Genomic DNA, 21,838 nt, shown 5'->3' with positions numbered 1-21,838 from the left:
TCCATATTTGCAAAATATCGCTAAGTCTCATCACTAGAACTTAAAATGGATATAATGCAAAATTATTTTAAATCCTGGGTCATTAATACAGATAATAATCTAAATTTGGAGATGTTTGTTTTAATATCTTCTCATTTTTAGCGCATTTTCTCATACATGGAAAAAATGCACTATTGTGCTCGCCATGTCCGTCTGTCTGTCTGTCTGTCTTTTCTCAGTCGTCCTAAAATGATTTGCCTTAGTGAAATATTCACTAGTTTTCCCCAAAAAAAAATTTAAGCTTTCATTTCTTCAAGTAACTTCTGTGGATCAATAGCAAACACATTTCTGGAAATAATGCCACAGTACAACTGTAATATGATTTTTCGTGTCTGGTTCACATAAATAGTTGAGCCAGGAACTCGACGTCAAACAAGACGTGTATATTTTAAACACATCACAATATTTTTCCATGTATGACTCGGTAGTGTAGAACTATCGTGGCTCAAACCCTTTTGTCTACTGACACCTGAGCTCTACTCAAGGGGATTCATATCTAATGGCCTACATAAATGTTAAGCTATTGCCAGCTGAATTAAAACAGTTCACAATAATTTTAGCATCGCTCCTGCCAGAGCTGACATCAACTGTGAACAGGCTTGTCAGATAATACCTTCCATGTCAAACTCAGCACTTGACAACGTGCCAAGATTACTATTTCATACGCTTTACCCTCGGGGGGACAGATGTTCCTTGCGTTTTTTTTAAATCAGCGAATAATGCTCTCAGTTTGTGTATACATAATTTGGAAGAGGTTAGGGGAAATGTGAGGGGGCAAATCTTCCTCTGACAATTTCCAAGCTTCGAAAGTTTAGTTGTTTAATAGTTAAGGACATGTTGATCATTCACAAAATATAAACAGGCCTAACCTTTTAAAGATTAGAGTGAGGGAGGAACTTAAATAACTCGATGGATAGAGCGTCTTTAATTTGTATATTGTTTGGATTACTCACAAATCCATGAGACGCGAACATTCCAAATTGTACGAGCAGCATTCCAAATTGTACGAGCAGCATTCCAAATTGTACGGAAATAGAATTATAGCTCGAAATTAGGCATATAATTTATTTTCGACCTAGCATTTTCTGCATGTTGAAAAGCGCTTCATTCACTATGTGTACACAATCCAGAACACTAGGTAGATGCGTACATAAACATGTTGCGTGCAGCATCAGATAACCTTTTGTTTAAAGTCGCCGCAGAACCTGCATTTTTAGGGCCTGTCTGTTGATCAACACGCGCCCCTCATTATACGCTAATACAATCGCCGGAAAACATGATCGAGGCACACGCAAAAATAGTTTGAATTTTAATATAAATTACCGACTTAGTATGAGAAAAGTTTATTTTTAATGCATGTATTAAATGGATTCGGTTGCATGATTAACGCAAGCCAATAAGAAAAGAAGGAAATCATTTTATATAAGCTCCCTGTTCAGTTTAAACTTAGAGTGAGAGAATGAATTGCTAAATCATGTTCGTTTTCTTATTGCGAACTAAAGGTAGAAGTGAGGAATTTTACAAAAATGCTTGAACCTTGTTATTTTTGGCATTCTTATGCCACAAATGAATCTAGTACCGCTTAGACGTTGCCTAATAAATGCAAAGATTCTAAACAAATTCTACAAATTGTTCATAAACAGAAAAAAGAGAGAGAGAGGCTAACGAACTTATGATAAAATAGTTAATCTCATTTCATCCAGCCCTGGTTTTTGAACCAACTTCATATAAAAGCATAAACAATGTTTCACTGGCGGCATGTAGGTGCAAAAATTAATCAAGAATTTCAAAATCACGAATCTTTCACCTTTCTCCTGAAGATCAATCATAAAAATTAGACTCTGTCATAGTGCCGGGAAAAACACGCTTAAAGCCCATAATAAAATGAATGTGAAGTCCGCGATCGCGCGCGCTAAAGAAACATAAAGAACCGAGCTTGAATCTAACCATGGTTTTGTCGCGCCTGGGCCGCGTTCACGATGTAATGGTAATTTTAAACGCCTTGGTAGATTAATATTATTTCCGCCTATGAATTTATATATTTTCTATATAATTCAGCTGTCTAAAATCAAAACCTGAGAAAGTTACTGAAAACTCAGCAAAGTTTTTTCCAGCGTGAGAACAAGTCCGGTTAGATGGAAATGATCAGCAGTTTTTTGAAGTGCAGCATCGGTGTGGCAGTCTCACGCGTCTGCTGCAAGGGTCACGAACGTGTCTATACCAAGGCAACAATTTGTCGCGATGCCGGCGGGTGATAGGCGCTTTAGAGTGAGTTCTGCAGATAGTAAATAGCCCTAATTGAATTAAAACGACACGTATCGGGACTTTGTGATAGCCAGCGAGCAAAGCTGAGACCAAGGATATCTTGGCGTTTCGAAGTCGGAGAAGAAATATGTTCTCGTTGATCGTGTCGAAGAACAGTCTTTTTGAAGGGATTGTAGATAGAAAAAGATCCCGAGGGCCATGAGAATTCTATGCTTTAGGTTGCGTCATTATTATTCTTCAGATATTTGTGCTACGGAAAAGTAGAGGGTCTCTTCATAAATTGGTGAAAAATATTCGTACTCGTATATGCGTCACATATTTACCAAATTACATCGTTAATTACTTTAATTGTCATCCCGTTGTGTGATCAGTCATAAAATCGGAAGGATTTAATCTCTTGTGAGCTTTTACAAGCGTTTTTTTAACGCAAAGTTGAATTGCGTGAAATTTTAATCCGTTCAAATATTCTCTTGGTCATGGACAAGAAATAAATTGGATGTAGCAATAAAAGTTGAAGCTAAAAGTTCAACAAAGTTCTTTAAAATTTAATGTATACATTTTCAAGCAGACGAATGACTTCCTAAAAGCCTAATTATAAAAATGGGCAGTGTAAAATTTATTACGGTATGGGTATGAAATTGAGACGATTTAACGGATTTAACGTTTTAAATTTCACCAGATCCACCTGAATTTTTGTACCAGAACTGCAATATCCACAATTTGACGTTGACGCGAAGCTGCGTGTGAGGCGCGGAGAAGCCATTAAGGTAAGCCATAATTTGGCTCGCTATATAAGGGTTGCCGCTCCACACTTTAGCACCTATAAGCCTTGTGGTTTGTGTTGCCAGTGTTGTAAGGAGCATCAAATTACTGGAAGAAAGCTTTTTCGTCCTGACGTGCCCCTAACAGACCCCAGTCAAAACCCGTGATGTTTGCTTTAAAAGACCCGCCCTCGATCGCCTTGCAAGCCAAAGGTTAGCTCTCCGAGTCGAGGAAAAAAATTAAGAATAACATTGTGCCGCAGGGCAGCTTGGGCGAGTCAGATGTGTTGGTTGGCAGGATTTGTCGAGCGACTCTTCCTAATCTATGGACTACGTATCTTTTTGTTGTTGTATCAGTTAAGTTCCGATTCACGAATAGTGTAAACGTCAAACTCAACGTTTGGTGATCACACCTCCAAAACCTGACAGTCAACCTACTGCATCGAAAAATGGAAACTCGTATGAGTTAATAGACGAACATTTGTTCCAGTTCTTCTTGACTATTGCACTTATTTCAGTTCCTGCTATCGACTCGTATTCTGCACATCAGTCGTTCTGCTATCTAAGGCCGGTCGACCGATGTCAGAGCGATAAGAAGGTCCACGAGCATCGCCATGTTTGGTCAAGGCGGATGCATGTAATTCTAGCGCACGTAGCATTGATGTTCTCATACATTGATCACGCGTCGCTAAAAAATCCTGTTGAATCAGTAACGCGAATGCGGTCTCTTGTCAGTTGTCGCATCGCGGCTACGCAAGATTTTTCGTGGCTTTTCACGTGCACCTTTCTAAAGAAAAGTGATATATTTTGAATACATCAGACATCTTGACACGGTTTCCAATGCTAACAAATATTAAAACAGCAAATTTACACTTTTAGCTATTCACATCCATATTATTTAGAGTTTACTTTAGAATTATGCGCGGATCGGAAATATGACAGATGAGTGCGCTTGTTTACGCACCTCCTAGTAACGCAAAGAACAAAAGCCTGAACAAATGGATCACAATGCTTCACTGCCAGCAGTCTTCTTGGCCATCAAAAGGTATTAATCTGAGCTTAGTGTCAGGCAAAGCTGTAGGCCTTACGAACGATGGCTGCAACCTTAAGATGGTCTGGTAGATACTGCGAACAAAATGGGAAGCTTGGGATGCCATAGTGCGATATGATATAACGACCTACTTGGAAAAATGAAAGTTAGGAAACGTCATCATCTAAGTTTAAAAATGAATGCCCCCACATTAAAGTTTGTAGGCATGAAAAACGCAACAATTCATCTAGTCAATGCCATTATACCCATTAGAAATCCATTTGAGAACAATTTATCCAACGATCTTCCCAACGTAAGGCACCTTGGAGAGTATGAGTAATGACTAAAATGTGGGCTAAAGCCGACAATGGGGCTAAGAAAATATGTTGTGAATATTGGTAGAATATGTTTAATATTATGTGGTTTCTTAGGAACAGCCAAACCCGTGGAGCCGTTAAGATTTTTTTTATTCAGATCAAACATTTATATATTTATTTACATATATATTTTAACCAAGCTGACAGCTGTACACGGGATTATATGGAAATTATAAGAATGTATTGCCATGGCACAGGAATGATATTGATTTTGATTAATTTTATATCTTAGTGAGAAGTCGATAATTCATACAATATTGTGCAGCTTCACTTTCCAATTTACAACGTGAAGCGATAATGCCAATTCTAGTCCAACCATTACATTATTCTAAAAAAAAATTAGTCAAGCAGATTGACAGGTATTTCAAAATTCAAAATTTCAGAATAGTTTTGAAGCGAAATTGGCAATAGTATTATGGAAAGGACGGAAATCCATCCACGTAGGCGGCATGCCAGAGAATACATATTCACTCGCAGGACTTTTCCGACGATTGAGGTAAGATCGTTTAAAATCTTTGTGCTGTTAGAGTCCTTTTAAGGACCACCATTGCTCAGTCTTTATGCTGGATGATCGGCCACGCATGCATGATTGAGAGGGTGAAGGGAGTCACCCGTTCCCATGGAGATCGCTACATCATCCATCAAATGAGCGAATGTTTCGCGATGCTTCGGATGAATTTATTAATTTACTTACTTACTTGATGTTTGAATTTAAACATATTGGTATATTACGCATTAGACGATAAATTGTGAGACTGAGGGTTTTTGATTTGAGAACAAAATAAATTTTTCGAAAGCATTTTTTAGACAATTTTTTTTTTAATAAATTTCTAGCAAATTTCCAGGCTCTAATAAATGGGACGCGAAAAGGATGAAAGATAAAAATTAGACATAACAATATACACATTATAAAGAATAATTTTTTTGTTTATTTTATATTAATTAAACCAAACTTAAATTGAACGAAATCAGATTTTACATGACGCAACACGCAAATACAGCTCAGGATTGCAACGTACCATAAGTCACTATTAAAACATGAAAGTTATCATGGAAATGTCAATATGTTAATATAGGCGCAGAGTCAATCTGCTGTGTTGCAAGAGGAACTCATTTGCATGGAAGGCGGTTCTGATGACCTGAAACTTCTGTTGATTCGCAGACATCGCCGGCATTTGCCAGAAGAACGTGCGTGGGCAGCAGCGTCTGTACGTGCGGACGATTTTAAACTTGTGATATTTGAAGCACACTGAAGTTTTTGTGTGTCTGTGAACCAGGCAATTCTTCGAATAAAATCGAGGTATTCTCGATGCCAATAATTTTGTATTAACGTTAATTATTATTATTTTTAATAAATAATAATGTTGCGTTGAAGATTTACGGTAAGTGTACAAATTTAAGTTTAAATTAAAATTCCGTTAAAAATTGCTAAGTGGTAGAACATTAATAAGCACTGGTAGAGATCATCTAGAAATCTTGTGCTTTAGCTTTCGAAATTCATAAATGGAACTCTAATATGAAAGTAAATCAATATATATATATATTGCCAACCCAGTGGTTCCGATCGCCAAAGAGGACCGAATTAAAACTATTACGCCACCCGAAAATAACCTGTAGATAGCAGGTCTGTTTCATTTTCTAAGTGTACGACATTACTTCAAGATTTGCATTATACCTTTACAAACGTACGTCATTCTTTTTGATCCTTCAAGCCTTCATCATCTACTCTCCAAATATTTCTTAAACGATTTTTCCAAAATTTGTAACATATGATCGTCTTAGAGGTTACGATCACATTATATATGTTGAGAATAATTTTAAGCCAGGTCACAATTTCTCGGTGCAGTGAGCGCCATGTCGACCACCGGTACGCCGCCCTACGTTGGGTGTGTCCGGCGTAGGGCTCGTCTCTCTCAACCGAGGCGCCTAAACAAATTCAAAAAAGCCTGCGGGTGTTGGGAGGCCATTGCTCGGACAACGGTTGGCCGCCCCTGGGATGACCATAATTTTGCAGGTGGGGGCGGACTCACATATACGCAGCACAGCCTGAATAACTGCCCGAGAAATCCGCTTACTTAGTCCAGACGAGGGCGGTGCTTCAGGAAATGCCTATGCATTCGATTTGCAGAGCAAACTTTACAAACAACATTTGTGCGAAAGAAACGATGAAGGTTGAGCATTTCCATTAATTGAACAGATTCGGACAGTATAGAAATTGGTCGAACAAGCGAAGTTAAAATGACTAAGTGGTAATATGCAGATGATTTGCATTACTTAAATTTATATAAAATCCAACAAATGATCGAATGAATAAAAAAGCGACATCGTTATCATCCATAGTTTCCATGCCTTAAACAAAATGATTAATTTCAAGGGATTCGATTAGGAAAACTATGTTTCATTATTATTGTTTGAGTTCTAATTTTTAGATATATTTAAATTTTATGGCAAAAATTTTATACTAGTTGGATTAAGACCAGAGAACGACTTTTATTAGAAGCTTTCCAATTCATATTTTTTAATGTCGAATACTATTTTTTGTTGATGTTGATAGATTTAAATTAGGCCCCCGAAACTTATTTTTAACATATTAACAGCGCTTCAGATGCAGAAGCATTCATTATCAAATTATAAGACCCAGTGAATAATGAGAGGTAAGGATCAATATGTGTACAAAATCACCTATATGGGATACTATTCATTAAAATTACTCTGAATATAATTTAATTCAATTGTAAGCAAGTCTACTCCTCGTTTCACACATAAAATAGGAATCTTCTGACCAGGTCCTCTGCCATCTACACTTATTGCGACCGAGGACAGGCGGGTTGGTCGCTTATCCTCTCTTGAGGTCGCCAGGCAATTGGAGTTCAGTTGGCGGTAGGACTTCGTCTCGTCAGGGTGTCTGCGGTGCTCGCTTGTCCTTAATAGGAACCCTCGGGGACCTGCAAAGTGTGAAATATTGAATCTTACGTGATACTGGTAACAATGAATTTAAACAATTATGCTGCCTGTAAATATTTGTTATTTAAATTTACAAATTTATTTCTCATACGTGCAATTCCTCGGAAAATATACACGAGAGACTTGAGTGTCAAATTGAAAATTATTGTTGAAAATATAATTCTGCAGTTTATGTGTGTTGACTTAAGAAGACAAAATACATTGAAATTCGAAAATTTAGTTGTCAAATGTTGAGTAACTTTTCAAACAAATCTTGCCCCACTTCAAAACAACTTCACTGTTTTAGTGCTTTTGGACTTTTTTGGAGCCCGACTTCTGAAATAAGCATGCGTAGTAATGTTCGCGGGAGTTCAAAAGCGTATGATGTAATATGCGCTAGGGTGCAGAAGTAATAGGCACCTCGCACGCTGTAAATTTGCGAGAAAATCACTTGAGAGATCTGACAATTTATTCCTTTAAAAGTATCATCTCATGTCGACCTGACTATTTGACACTTTAAAATTACCACCCTTGAAAGATCTGACCGTTCTTTCTAGTAATTTGCAACTTTTGTTAGATTCGACCATTCGTTCCAATAAAAGTACAACCGTTGATATATCTGGCAATTTGATTTACTAGAAGTACTAATCTTGACAAATCTGAAAATTTGTTCAATTTTAAACGCTAGCATTGATAGGTCTGCCCATTTTTCATGAAAAGTAATACCCTTCATATTCCCAACATTTAAATTCACTGAAAAATTATTGCTCATTCCGAATGCATAATAATTTTAAGAAATGAAACATATGTTCAACTAAATGGTTTATATCTTGAGTGAACTAATTAATCTATATATATATATATATAACATGCATCGATCTATCTTGTCTCTAAATTATTCAAATCCTAGGATTTACGGCTTAAATTGCTTAACGACCGGTAAATGTCAAAATAACTAAATTCTCATTAGAATGGGGATCTGACCAAGCGAGCGCTGGCTCCTCAACTTCACACAATACCGCTTTGTATTTGAAGCCACTATTTTTTGCCACAGTTGTTGGCTCGTGGTTTACTTAATTTTTTATTTCGCTATCGGATGTCACTGTACTTGACGGTGCTCAATGTCAGGGGCGTTTGAATCTGTATTATTCTTGAACGTCATAATGACAAATTAAGTTTTAATTAGCATAATCATTCTCATTTGTATCATCATAAAGACAAGGAACGCGCAACAACAACAATTTACAAGACAAAGGTCTGGTTTACCCTTCAACGTGATGAGGCGTAACCGCCCTCCAAATGTAGGCTTGTCGAAAGCATAATTATGTTTGTCTAGGACGACCGCCACCCACCAATCAAATCCGTCCTCATATGGACAAGTGCTGGAACCTCAGCGTTGTTTCCGCTGCTGCCATCGTATTTTTTATGTTATTGAACAACACTTGATTTGATGATCAGAAACTTTATTGCTCTGAAAGAGAATTGAATTATTCAGAAGCACTGGTGGGAGAAAGTTCACAATGCGTGCATATGAATCATTTCTGATGATTCTTAAGAGACTTCTTGAGCTCTTGAACCGCTTGAGTTTTGGCAGAGCGTTGCTTTGTTTGGTGTTAATTGTGAGCTTGGGCGTACTTTTAGGCGTGAAGTTGAGCCTGAAGTCAGTCATCAGTGAGAGACAGGAGAATCCTTTCATGGGCAAAAGGTTGCCTCGTGCGCTCAACCGCCAAGAGACCATCACAGAATTTGACGTTCCTGATGGAGCGTACGACGTGCATGATTGGTCTCAGGAAGACGTGCATCGCATCAATTTAATTCGTCCATACCCATTCCACAATTTCCGAAGCAGACATTCCAACAGACACTTTGAGAGTGTTGATCATCGACTCTCGCCCTCGAAATGCGAAAAAGAAAATTCATTGCTGAATTTATCGGTAATGGCTGACATTGTGCTTACGGGAAAGTTAGAATGGCTCTCATCGGGTGTGACAAAGACTCCCAACGTGCATGGTGCTGGTGTCATCGGAGGCGTTCGAGTTATAAGCATTATCAAAGGCCCTAGAAAACTTGACGGTAAAATGTTGGTGATATCTGGTTTTGGAAGTAATGCTTTCTGCAATACCCATTCACGCGTGAACGACACCAAGATTTACTTCACTGTTCTCAACAAAGCACGTCAGTTGATCCTAAGTGCGTCACTCTTCAGTGTCACGCTGAGTAACTTGATGGAACTCACTTCACGGACAGCAGGTATGACGAGTACTTATGTGACTTCTCAAGAAATTTTTACCCTTGTAATTGAATTTTTTGCGTGTTTTTTTCTTTTCATTGCTTGCTTCTCTTTGCGGATTGGCATTTTGAGCAAAGTTGATTGCATAGAAAATTGATTGTAAAATTCCTTAAGTGCTTTATATAAATTTTAATTACTCGATGTTGTTCTTAATATGGTGGCTTGCGATTTACATTAGCTGTTTTGGATGCGTCTATTGACATTAATGAGATAATTTTAGAGAATTGCAGACGAGTCCGTTTGAAAGTTGGCCCAATTTTATGGTCGCTTGGATCTTTTTTCGCTTCAGACGAGTTGCCGAAGTATTTTTTTTTATTTAAATTACTTTTTCGAACAACATAATGTCTCCATTTTCTATATATACTTAATTAACGGCATTTTGTGAACTTATAATTCTACATTTAGGACAAACTTTTCAAGTGTTCCATGTTTATTGCTGTGCAATTAACATCAAAGACCCGTACCTGGACAGTTTCCTGTCCCGTCTTTACCTTAAAAGCAGTGAAGTTTCAAGAGTACAGATTCACTCTGTAGCTCAGGGAAGCAATAAAGATCGCTATGGCTGCTTAATTCACTGAATCCTGAATAAATTTAGTGTCGGGTGCCATCATCCGAAGATTAATCTGGAGGGGGCTTCTCATCACTTTGCCCATGGTGGAGCGCCTCCTTTGTTTATCTACTTTTGGGTCGTTATCGCGTGTTTTAGGCGACCATAATTACGGCACTCAGGTAGACGGCTTATCCGGTAAAGGTAAAGCCATGGGCGGAACACGGCTACGATAGATGACTTGGAGGGGCGTGAGCCCGGCGCTCTAGCGCACAGGTGGTCATTCCCAGGCGCAGCGTATCGGGAGTCGCGGCGTGGCAAATCATACGCGAACGACTTGGCCTTTGCGTAAAGAGTATGAAGCATTTAAGTGATGGGACTTCACTCAAATGGGGAGAATTAATAATTTCTGTTTAGAGCTGGAAAAAAATTCTGTTGCAGTGCCGAATATATTGCTAAGATGATTGCGTTTGGGGTAGAGGTAGTGGTGTGTTGAAATTGTAGGCATGCAGATTTACATGCATTAACATAGGCTTGTATATTTCCAAACATTAACCAAATAGCTCCTTAAAATCGATTAAATGTTCAACGATTAAGCGAGTTTGTAGAGAAATCGTTTAAATGAGTTTATCAATAGGATGAAAAACTTCAACATTGTTCGTTTCCAGGAACTGAGTTCAGATTTTCTGATTTTAGAAATGTTGGTCGTTTTTTAACGAATTCTACTTTGCAATCCGAAAGTTAGTATTCAAAACAGGGCGACCTTTGCGCCGGAAACAACAACCCAATTTTCAGTTCCCCGGGCATAAAACTTCGAGATCACGATTACCCAAATGGAAGGGCGTGACCAACCCACAGTCACATCACCGTAATCCGGCGATGCCTAATAAACAACTGCCCAGCCCTGGTCCTGGGTAAGATTAGCGCTAATATCCCCTGTGTTTGCTAGTGAACGCCGCGCAAGAGGATGGTACCGATGGTGGTGGTTAACTAATCACGTTCCGACAGCATAACCAACTCGATCACGAGCGCCTCAAAGAAAGGGTGAGGGGAGTTACTCTTGGGAGTGGTTAGGTAGAGTATCTTAAATTTTTGAAATATCACAAGCATTCCAGTCCATAATTAGCTATGTGAAAAATAATTGTTTGAAATCACCCTAGCCCCGTCACTGCCCTTTGATGACCCTAGTCCTAGCCCTTGAATGACCCCCTAGCCAAAGACTGACCCTAATCCATGCATGACCATGTCCATGAATGACTTTAGTCCTTGCCCATAGATGACCCTAACCCAATAATGACCCTAGTCCTAGCCCATGGATGACCCTAGCCTTATTCCATGGATGACCCTAGCCCTAGCCCATGGATGACCCTAGTCCTAGTACATGGGTGACCCTAGTCCTAGTCCATGAATGACCTTAGCCCTAGCCCATGGATGACTGTAGCCCTATTCCATGGATGACCCTAGTCCTAGTCCACGAATGACCCTAATCCTAGCTAATGAATGACCCTAGTCCAAGCCCATAGACAACTCTAGTCCTTGACCATGGATCACCTAGTCTTTAGATAACTCTAGTTCCTGACCATGGATGCCCTAGTCCTAGCCCATGGACGACCCTAGCCCTATCCCATGGATGTCCCTAGCCCTAGCCCATGGATGTCCCTAGCCCTATTCCATGGATGACCCTAGCCCAAGCCCATAGATGACCCTAGCCTTATTCCATGGATTATCCTAACCCTAGCCCATGAATGCCCCTTGCGAGACCCCTGGACGACAGCAGGGCGGAGGCAGGATAAGTGCAGGCATGACCGTGCAGCGGAGGGCGTCTTGCACGCTCAGTATGGCAACCTCGCCTGCTGCTCCCACACGTTTTCCTCGATACCTTGAACTGCGGAACCGTGTTTCTTAACAGCGCTCCAGCATGTAAATCCTGCGCCAGCCTCTCCGAAACAATTTATTCTTGGTATTCACATGAGATAACTGGGAATGTATTCCGTACTTAGCAGCCTTTATGTAGCCTTACTATTTGGGAGCTCGTTGTTGGCAAATGCGTTTCGATGAGCATTTAGCCCATCGGGAACTGTTCTTCTATACATAAATGCGAACTACAGACAATTGAAATTGAATGATTTTATTTTTTATTCTTTTTTTTTTAAGTACGGCGTTGCCCGAGGTCGATGATTCCTGACATTTCGGAATCGTGTCATCCCAAATCTCGTCATTCCCATAATCCCAAATCTAATTCATTTTCATAATTATAAATATTACTAAATATATACTAATTAAATAAGCACCCATTCAAACCCGCATTTTACATAGAAGACAGGTCTTTTACATTTATCACTCTAGTTTCAAAATATGAAAAAATTAGTTAACACTTTTTAAATTACTCGTAATTTACTATTTGTAGTATTTCATTTTTTATGCAATACTTCCTCTCTTTCCTCCATTCTTTTCATAATTTTCACTAAGCATTAAATTTCAGGTTCTGCTATGATTTCGACATGAATGTATTGCATGTACGTATACTGGATTTGCGCCTAATAGCCCTTGAATATTTCTGATGTAAGCCTTCAAAAAACAAACTGAATTGTGCAAATATATATTTTATATTTATTTTTCATTCATTTAAACTTTCAGCTCAAGCCCAGAGTGAATTGTGGCAATCTGATGCTGGGTCAGAAGGCAGACTACGAAATACTCAGCCACCTAATAGGCATTAATCGTAGGTCTATCCTCTTTCCATTAGCTCCTTTAATGGTACTCTAATCAGATGCTCCCTCTACATGGCCCCCTACAACTTTGCAGTGAGTTTGATTAATAACGCGTAAAGGGCATCCAAGCGGGGCTTCTTGATTGGAATTCTGTGGCTCCCGCTCTGCGTAATTGTGCGTAGGTTCTCAATAGAGTATCAGCGCTCTGCGTAATTGTGCGTAGGTTCTCAATAGAGTATCAGCGCTCTGCGTAATTGTGCGCAGGTTCTCAATAGAGTATCAGCGCTCTGCGTAATTGTGCGCAGGTTCTCAATGGGGTATCAATTATCTTCTTATTTGTGCATGGGCAATGGAGTTTCATTATTGTATCACTGTTAGAGTGTCCCAATGTGCCTGCTGATTTATTATTTTCTTTGTACACAACACACCCGCAAATTATCAGAATTTTCATGTATACGTTGATACAAAATATTACGTGTATTATTTTTTAACTGTCCTTGCGAGAAATTTGTTCAATCGAACACCCATTTACGATTCATAACTAAGAATTTTTAATTTTGATTAAGATGGCTTTATCCGAGAAATAAATTAGTAAAAAACTGAACAAATGGGAAAGTTTAAATTAAATTCTATATCATTTCACTGCTTGGATTTCATTATTATTGACAACTAAGCGTTCTCCGCCTGTCAATTTCCTACATCGGCATCAGTTTGTCGCCATTCATCCTTCCATCTTCGCTCGGTCTTTGTAAGTCGGCGGCTGTGGTTGTCATGGTCTGTCTTCTGGGAGACATAAGTCGTGCTTTCACTGTTTGGAAAAGAAACAGAGCTTCCGTGTTTCTGTTTTCCCTGTTACCCCCGAGCGTATTGTCCTGGGCGCATCCACTGTTTGTTGAAGCTTAGTAACGAGAAGCTACCATTATATATCGCTCTGCAGGCCCACGACGCGCTTGCTTCCTATCCCTTCATGGTGAGAGTCCTTTAGTCCACCTTTTAACCCTGAAACTGGTTCTGTTTCAATGGAGAAAACAATCATTGAGATTTTTAGTTCTATTTTAATTCGGCAAAGCCAAACTGTTTGGTATATTATAGTATATTAGTTCAGTTAATACTGTTGCTATTTATCATCATAGGAGTCCAAAGCTTTATTAAAATAAATGATGAAATTATATAATTCTCAATTCATTTTTTAAGCCTCCTAAGTCAACCTATGTCATGGGCAAAAGCTTGAACTTTCAGGCTCTCACTGAAGTTAATTTCTGGCCTCATATTCCAGAAGACAATTAAGACAAATAATGAAGCCTGTCGACGTCCATACGTCGGTCGATTTTTATATACTAAACGAGTAATAGATTGAAATTAATTTTGTTGTAAATTTTGCCTGATATTTTTTGTTGCGTTTACAGGAAATTACTTTACGGCGTGTAGATTTTCTGTAGGCTTCTCATATACGTTTTGGGAAAGAAAATTTGTGCAGCTGCACCAGGTCGAAAACAAAATGAATTTCGGGCTTGGAAAATAAAGCTAATTTGACTGAATGTTTCTGGCAAATTGCAAGCTATCGTTGAAGCCGACAATCGCTGCTGCTGATGATTGCACGAGTCGCGGACGGGCACGGTACTCAGACGGATTTAAATTATTTGTGAGGGTCAACGAATATTAGGTCGTAAACTAATATAAAAATTTTGCAGCCAAAGTCTGTCTTATTTTTTCAAATAATAATTAATAAATTAACTGTTAAAACATGCAAATTATTTACTGCCACACTCGTCAATTTTCTTGAGACTAAATTTGAATAAATTTTACATCGCTGCTAATATTTTTGCATGCTAATTTCATACGAGGTGTTCAAATGCGCTACTATGAGAGTAATTTATATTTATTTGTACTTAGTGTACAATAATTTTCCAAATTTGGTGCTCGGAAATAAAACTATATATAAAAGAAATGTTGATTTGCTCACAGAATTGCACATGATTAAATTTACTGATGTGTCTCCTAATTTATATTCTATCGCAGTGTATTTGTGACGTTTTTTAGTTTTTAGAATACGTGAGGTTCTTCATAAAATCCATGGAGCATCTGTCATCATTTTCTTAAGAAATTACAATGCTGGCTTATTTTCGCAAGTGTTTTTGTATCTTCTAATCTCACGCCTATCTAGGAACCCTCAGCAACATAGAATATATTTTACGCAAGCCCAAGCCTCTTCGCTTTATGCGACTTGATCGATCAAATCTTCTATACTGACAAATTCTTTTATGAGAGTTGGAAAAGCTTTCGGTACTCAGAAGCGAACGTAGGTCTTCTATCCCAGCCTTCATAAAAAATCTTTAAACAAACGGCCTTAAGAATTCTCGAGCTCTATCTGAAGGTCAAACAAGAGGCAGTTCTTAAAAATCTCTATTGACCAACAATCGAGAAGATGTTCTTCCAGCGCGCTTCCATATAGAATAAAAAATGTCTCGAGAATATGCGACTGACTTCTTGCAGCGGCGATCCTGCATACTGATCACGTATGCACTTACCATGTCTTCCCTTATTAAAAATCATAGGTGAACCAAGAGCGGCCGAGTCTTGGACATGGAATGGACGCTGAAAAGGTGACTATTAATTTGAATTTCGGGCTTCTGACATGCAAGAGTTTTACTTTTTATAGTTTGCAGAAAATAGAATAAAAGCTTATAAAAATTCTATACGACTACAAATATATAGTTTTTTTTTTTTTGTAAATTCGGTACAAGGTAAATTTCATGTACATTGAATACGACTGGAACTTTTAATAATATTGAAAGATCTACTGAACTTGTTCAGGAACACATGCTAAAATATCAATTTACTGCATTGCGCATCTACCCAGCAGTCGCGCGTTGCAAAGTAGATTGGCCTCACGTACAACCAGGTAGTATCCTACAGTCAAGGTTGACTGTTGTCTATATGAAAATACGACGCGTGTTGTTTGTTTTCTAATTTTAAAGTCGATGCAAATGAACATCTGTTGAAACTGTAACCATCAGTTTTATTTACTTCATGTTACTCATAATCACTGCTGTCTCATCCAGTTGTTCGTGGGCAATTTATTTCGTTATCGAAGAGAATAATTTCCGTTTCCTAGCGTCATCCGTTGAACATATTTTGATCAAGGGAATTTAATAAAACGTACTCTATAGTTTCGGACGGTGATCATGCAATTTTGCGGTGATAGATCTGCACAGTACCATGCAAGCAATAAAATAGTTGGAACCAAGTAATATTGTATGGCACCATTTATCTAGATTATTCACCAAAGGTTATCGAGATTATTCTGTACTATCTGTACTATCTGTACAGATAGTGTGACGAGTAGAGCGCGGAAATAATGAATGAATGAATTGAGTAGTTATGATGCTTGTGTCAATTAGGTGCATCCTGATCCTGCTATACGAGGTCATGCAGACATGACACTACCGTGCACTGTACTGACCTGCAGTGCACAGTACGGCGTTTATGTGTTATAGTTATGTGTTATGTTTGTAGTTATGTATGTTTGTATAGTTATGTGTTATGTAGTGCATATATGTTATAGTTTGCACTGTACTACATGCAGTACACTGTCACTAACAGTTCTAAGCTTGTATTGCACTAAAATATGCTTCACTGCTTTGTAGTACAATGATCTTTTTCCTTTTACGGCATTGTATGATGCTACACCATCCTTCATTTTACTGAATTGTATTTCACCGCATTATACTATGATGCACTTTTTTCTTCATTAACTGCTTTGAATCAATTAATATTCCAGATTTAACTGCATTGAACTGTGCTTCACTGCATTATATTGCAATCTATTATGTTCCTCTCTCTTACCGAGTTATTTCAGACAATACCAGCTCTTACCAGCGATTACACATACTTCTGTTGCGGCGCATTATATTTACATATATTTCCATACTAACTTTTGAAACGTCTCAAGCTACCATGCATCTAATGATCCTTGAGGTTCTATTGCATGCGCGCATCTTTATTAATTTTAAATGCATATATACTGTTCATTATTGCGTTCATATGCACAGAACTTTCTTTTAGTGCACTGGCAGATGTGTACTTCATAGAATTGCAATCCCCAATGTAGATCGTTCCCCAAGTATGAACTAACGTATGAATGTGTACAAATCGACAACATAGTCAATAAATTTTGTATGCTATCACTTTTTAATATTCGCTTCAAATAAATTTGAATGAATTTTGCCCAACTTCCTCTTGCCCACATGCTATCTTTGACAGAAATTAAAAAGTGCCTTTTCAATTACTCGGATATTAGTCACGGTCATTGAATGGGCGATATATTTGACACAAGTAAAAATGCAAATTTTTCTCAAAATTATAGTTATCAAGTAAAGTAGTATCAGACATTGGATACTCAACTCAAATCGGCTACAATCGTGCAGACAATAGTCAGAATAAAGCTTAAGTTACCCCAAGCCGCCGTATTTGTGCGAGGTCTCGTCAAAACAGTCTGGCGCTGTCGCCAGAACTTGCCGTATTTGCAACAAACAATTACAGGCGAGTCCCAGGTTCTCAGTCAAGTCGGTGCGTATGAAAGGCGGACTCCAGCTCGTCCATTTCGCGCTTTTATGCGAACAATAGGAGGCCTCGCGTGATGTGTACTCAGGCATAATTACCTCCACTGAATGGATTAATTTTATCATGAAGATTTTCAGATACGCTTCCAACCAGCTGCGTCTGATACATCTTCTCTTAAAGTCACAGGTTAAGGATCTAATTGAGTGTAATTGAAAGTTGATCTTGGGCCCATAAATCTAGATTGCAATTTTCTCCTCTCCGTGCAGATACGCATTGCTATAAACCAAAAGAAAATAGTCAAGTTTGGTCACCGCACTAGCTTTACTATGGAAACTAGCGATAGTTTTACTCGCAAATTTTCGTACTAATATTTCATAATATTTTCCGTCACAAACAATGATACAATTCGATTAACAAATAGTAAAAAATTACAATTACACACAAATAGACTTGGAGCAAAAATTACCCGACTTGAGTAATGCTGAAAAACATCGTCTTAACATGAAGAAAATCAAAGCAGGAGTTCCGTGCATGTCGTACAGTATACCTAAGCCACACCACGCGCTGTCTGTCTATTTGCCAGCCTGCGCAGCAGAGGACAACGCCCAATGCTTTCTAATGTACCGCTGCCTCTTCCCTTATATGGACAAGTTTGAGCGCACCTACACATATGCCTTGCATGCATGACGCAGGCATGCAGCAACGCACTAATTGAGGCAATAACCTAACGAAATAACAGTGGAATAAAAGATCCATCGTACAATCGATTCATTATAGGAGCTCATGAATTATTTTCGTGTTGCGAGTCTGCTAGGTAGTGAAATTACTGGTATTTTCCTTGCTTCAGGTCTGAAATATTAACATTATACACATACATCATATGACGTCCCATGCGGCAACAGAAATAATACAGTTTGCTGTCATTCTTACAAAAGAATTTGTTGTAGGTTTATGATTGCAGCGTTGTATACTTGGCAATGCCAATAACGCATTAACACTTGAGCGTCATGGGTTGCTGACAGCATCATCGAGCATCACTGCCATTATAATCATCAATAGTGCATATATGACTTCTCTGCCATTAAGAAGCCTTGTAAAGCTAATGGTTATTATTCTTAAATCATTCAGTACCTTTTTAAAGCCAATGGTTATTATCCCTATAACTTATAAGCCATACAACCCTCTCGGAAAGCTAACGGTTATTATTTCTCATTCATTCAGTACCTTTATAAAGCTGATGTTATTATCCCTTAACCATTCAACTCTCTCGGAAAACTAATGGTTAATAACCTGCAATCATTCAGTAAACTTGAAACTATAATGGGCTTCATTTTGCATATTGCCTTTAAATTGATGTTTTCTATGCATGATTAAATTTGAAAAGAGTTGTTTATTCAACATTTATTGGGCATGAACATAAAACCTTGAATGAGATGAAGAAAAATCTCTTTGACTGGAAGTTCTTAACACCATCGTATTCCTGGATCTGCTATAATTCATTTTGGATGATAGGACTTTCAAATATTTATTCCGTGTTAAAATACAATATGTATTTTTATTTACTTTTAAAATGTTCATTTCGATTATAATGTTACAATATTGTAAATTGTAAAAACACTTGTAAATCGTGAAGAAAAAATTTCATTATGTATTCCCGTAACTTTCATTGCATTAATTCAATAGTTTTTAACAGATTTATCCTCGCACTGCAACAGTTCGGGGTACAAACGATCCCGATGAACTTGTTCCCAGCTCCAGGAACGGGGGCAGAAGACTCGACTCAGTTATTTTAGACCAGCCCTACAACACATTGGCATTTGTTGTGAGGGGAATGAATAACCAATTGAATAACAATTAGTGTCGAAATTTTTTTTATTCAGACTGTTGGCCCCCCTATGTTTTTGTGAAAAATTATCATAATTTTTAACTATAAATGCATAAATGTGATTTTTTTCGCTTGGAATTTGATAATTCATTGCACTATAACTATTACTTTGTAGCTTTGCTGAATGCAAAAGTATCTACTTTTCTTCTTTATGCTAAATCTTCAATGGTTCAACCATCTGATTTGTATAAATGCCAATAAATTTATATTTTTCATTTTTATTTTGGTGAAATATCCGTGATACTTCATGAATCCGTGATACTCTATCAAACTTCATTTACATTGTTGATTTGAACAATGGAAACGCTAGGCTCTTCTTAACCGATGCAGTAAGCGACTCATTATCCTTATGTGAAACAACATAATATGGTGTCAATACCAAGCTCAGGTCTCGTCTATTTCAGTGTTGTGGCTAAATCCTTGCAGTATATTCGCTGTGGCATTGTGAACTATAAGAAATTTGTCGATGAATTGGCATTGTTAACCGTCGTTCCGTAACGAGTTGCGCGATAGATCGTTAATGTTTTATTTCAGAATACCAGGATGAAAATAACGTAAAAAAACCGTGATGCTTAAACAGGAACGATTTATGGTATTAGACCCTCGTGACAATGGACCCTCGTGATACTGTCTCAGTGAAATTTTTCGATTCAATTTATCGCCAGAAAATTTCACCTTAATAGTTCACTGTCAATATATAGCCCCATCAAAATAATATACATAGGCACATTTTGAATTACGGGTTTCATCGATAGACTGATTATGAGATGCACCTTAACAATTGATTATAACCCATCACCTTTCAAATTTTTACGATTGAAATGAAATGATTTGTGTTAAAAGGTATGTATCCCCGAGCGACTTTTACGTCCTGGACACTTGAAGCAGGACACTTCAGGAGCAGGGCTGATTTGAACAATGGAAACGCTAGGCTTTTTTAACCGATGCAGTAAGCGACGCATCATCCTTATGTGAAACAACATAATATGGTTCAATACCAAGTTCAGGTCTCGTCTATTTCAGTGTTGTGGCTAAATCCTTGCAGTATATTCGCTGTGGCATTGTGAACTATAAGAAATTTGTCGATGAATTGGCATTGTTAACCGTCGTTCCGTAACGAGTTGCGCGATAGATCGTTAATGTTTTATTTCAGAATACCAGGATGAAAATAACGTAAAAAAACCGTGATGCTTAAACAGGAACGATTTATGGTATTAGACCCTCGTGACAATGGACCCTCGTGATACTGTCTCAGTGAAATTTTTCGATTCAATTTATCGCCAGAAAATTTCACCTTAATAGTTCACTGTCAATATATAGCCCCATCAAAATAATATACATAGGCACATTTTGAATTACGGGTTTCATCGATAGACTGATTATGAGATGCACCTTAACAATTGATTATAACCCATCACCTTTCAAATTTTTACGATTGAAATGAAATGATTTGTGTTAAAAGGTATGTATCCCCGAGCGACTTTTACGTCCTGGACACTTGAAGCAGGACACTTCAGGAGCAGGGCACTTGAAAATAATCATACATCATCTTCGTTATAGGGACGTTCAGGTTATAAACGTGTAGTATTTTTTTTAATTAAGTATATTTGTGACACTTTGGGTGGGTAACACTTTAGTGCAATGAGTGGTTACACTTTGTAGTAATAATTGAGTTCCTTTAAGAAGATCTTGTGATATAAAGAACATACTTATGAATTCCGTCGATTTCTTAAAAGGTCTCACGGCGCTGGCTGAAGCCATGAGGTGGTCACGAGCGTGGATGTCATTCTATGAGAAGCGCTGATGTCATATATGGAGCCACTCCTTAAACTCGGCCGCTTGCTCACAGCGTCATAGTTTCCAATATTTATTATCATATTCAATTTTTAGCGCATTTTGTCATTTATGGGAAGCGCTATAGTGCTGGTCGTGTCCGTCCGTGACGTCCGTCCGTGACTTTACGTCACGGACGGACGAGAAAATGCGCTCCCTATCACTCACTGCAGTGAGTTATATTTTTTTAAAACGATGGTGCAATATAACCGTAAATTCCAGTTATGATTCATTATTGACGCTGATCAGGATGATCAATGCATGATGCTTATCCAATCTATTAACATGTCTATGATTGCGCACTTGTAACTCGAGTTTGCTTTGTAATAGCGTCCTCTGCAAATATGCTATCTGATCAGGACCACTGATTTTTTCATGATTTTTTATCATCTAAAGTACATTTTATAAGGAAAATCACAACATTACTGCAGCAAAATGCAATGTTGGCGTTTGTATCTGATGATTAACGTTAAAAGAATGACCAGCGTCTCGCAATAAGCGCGTAATGAATTTACTCCATCAACTTGGTGCAGCAGGTGAATATATAAGGTGCCACGCTATAAATGGGTTCTAGGCGAGTTGACCCCCGAGGTG

The sequence above is a fragment of the Hyalella azteca genome, unplaced genomic scaffold (genome assembly GCF_000764305.2).
Source record: "Hyalella azteca isolate HAZT.00-mixed unplaced genomic scaffold, Hazt_2.0.2 contig13277, whole genome shotgun sequence".
Lineage (NCBI taxonomy): Eukaryota > Metazoa > Arthropoda > Malacostraca > Amphipoda > Hyalellidae > Hyalella > Hyalella azteca.
The sequence above is the reverse complement of the archived record's forward strand: the minus strand, read 5'-3'. Positions refer to the sequence as shown.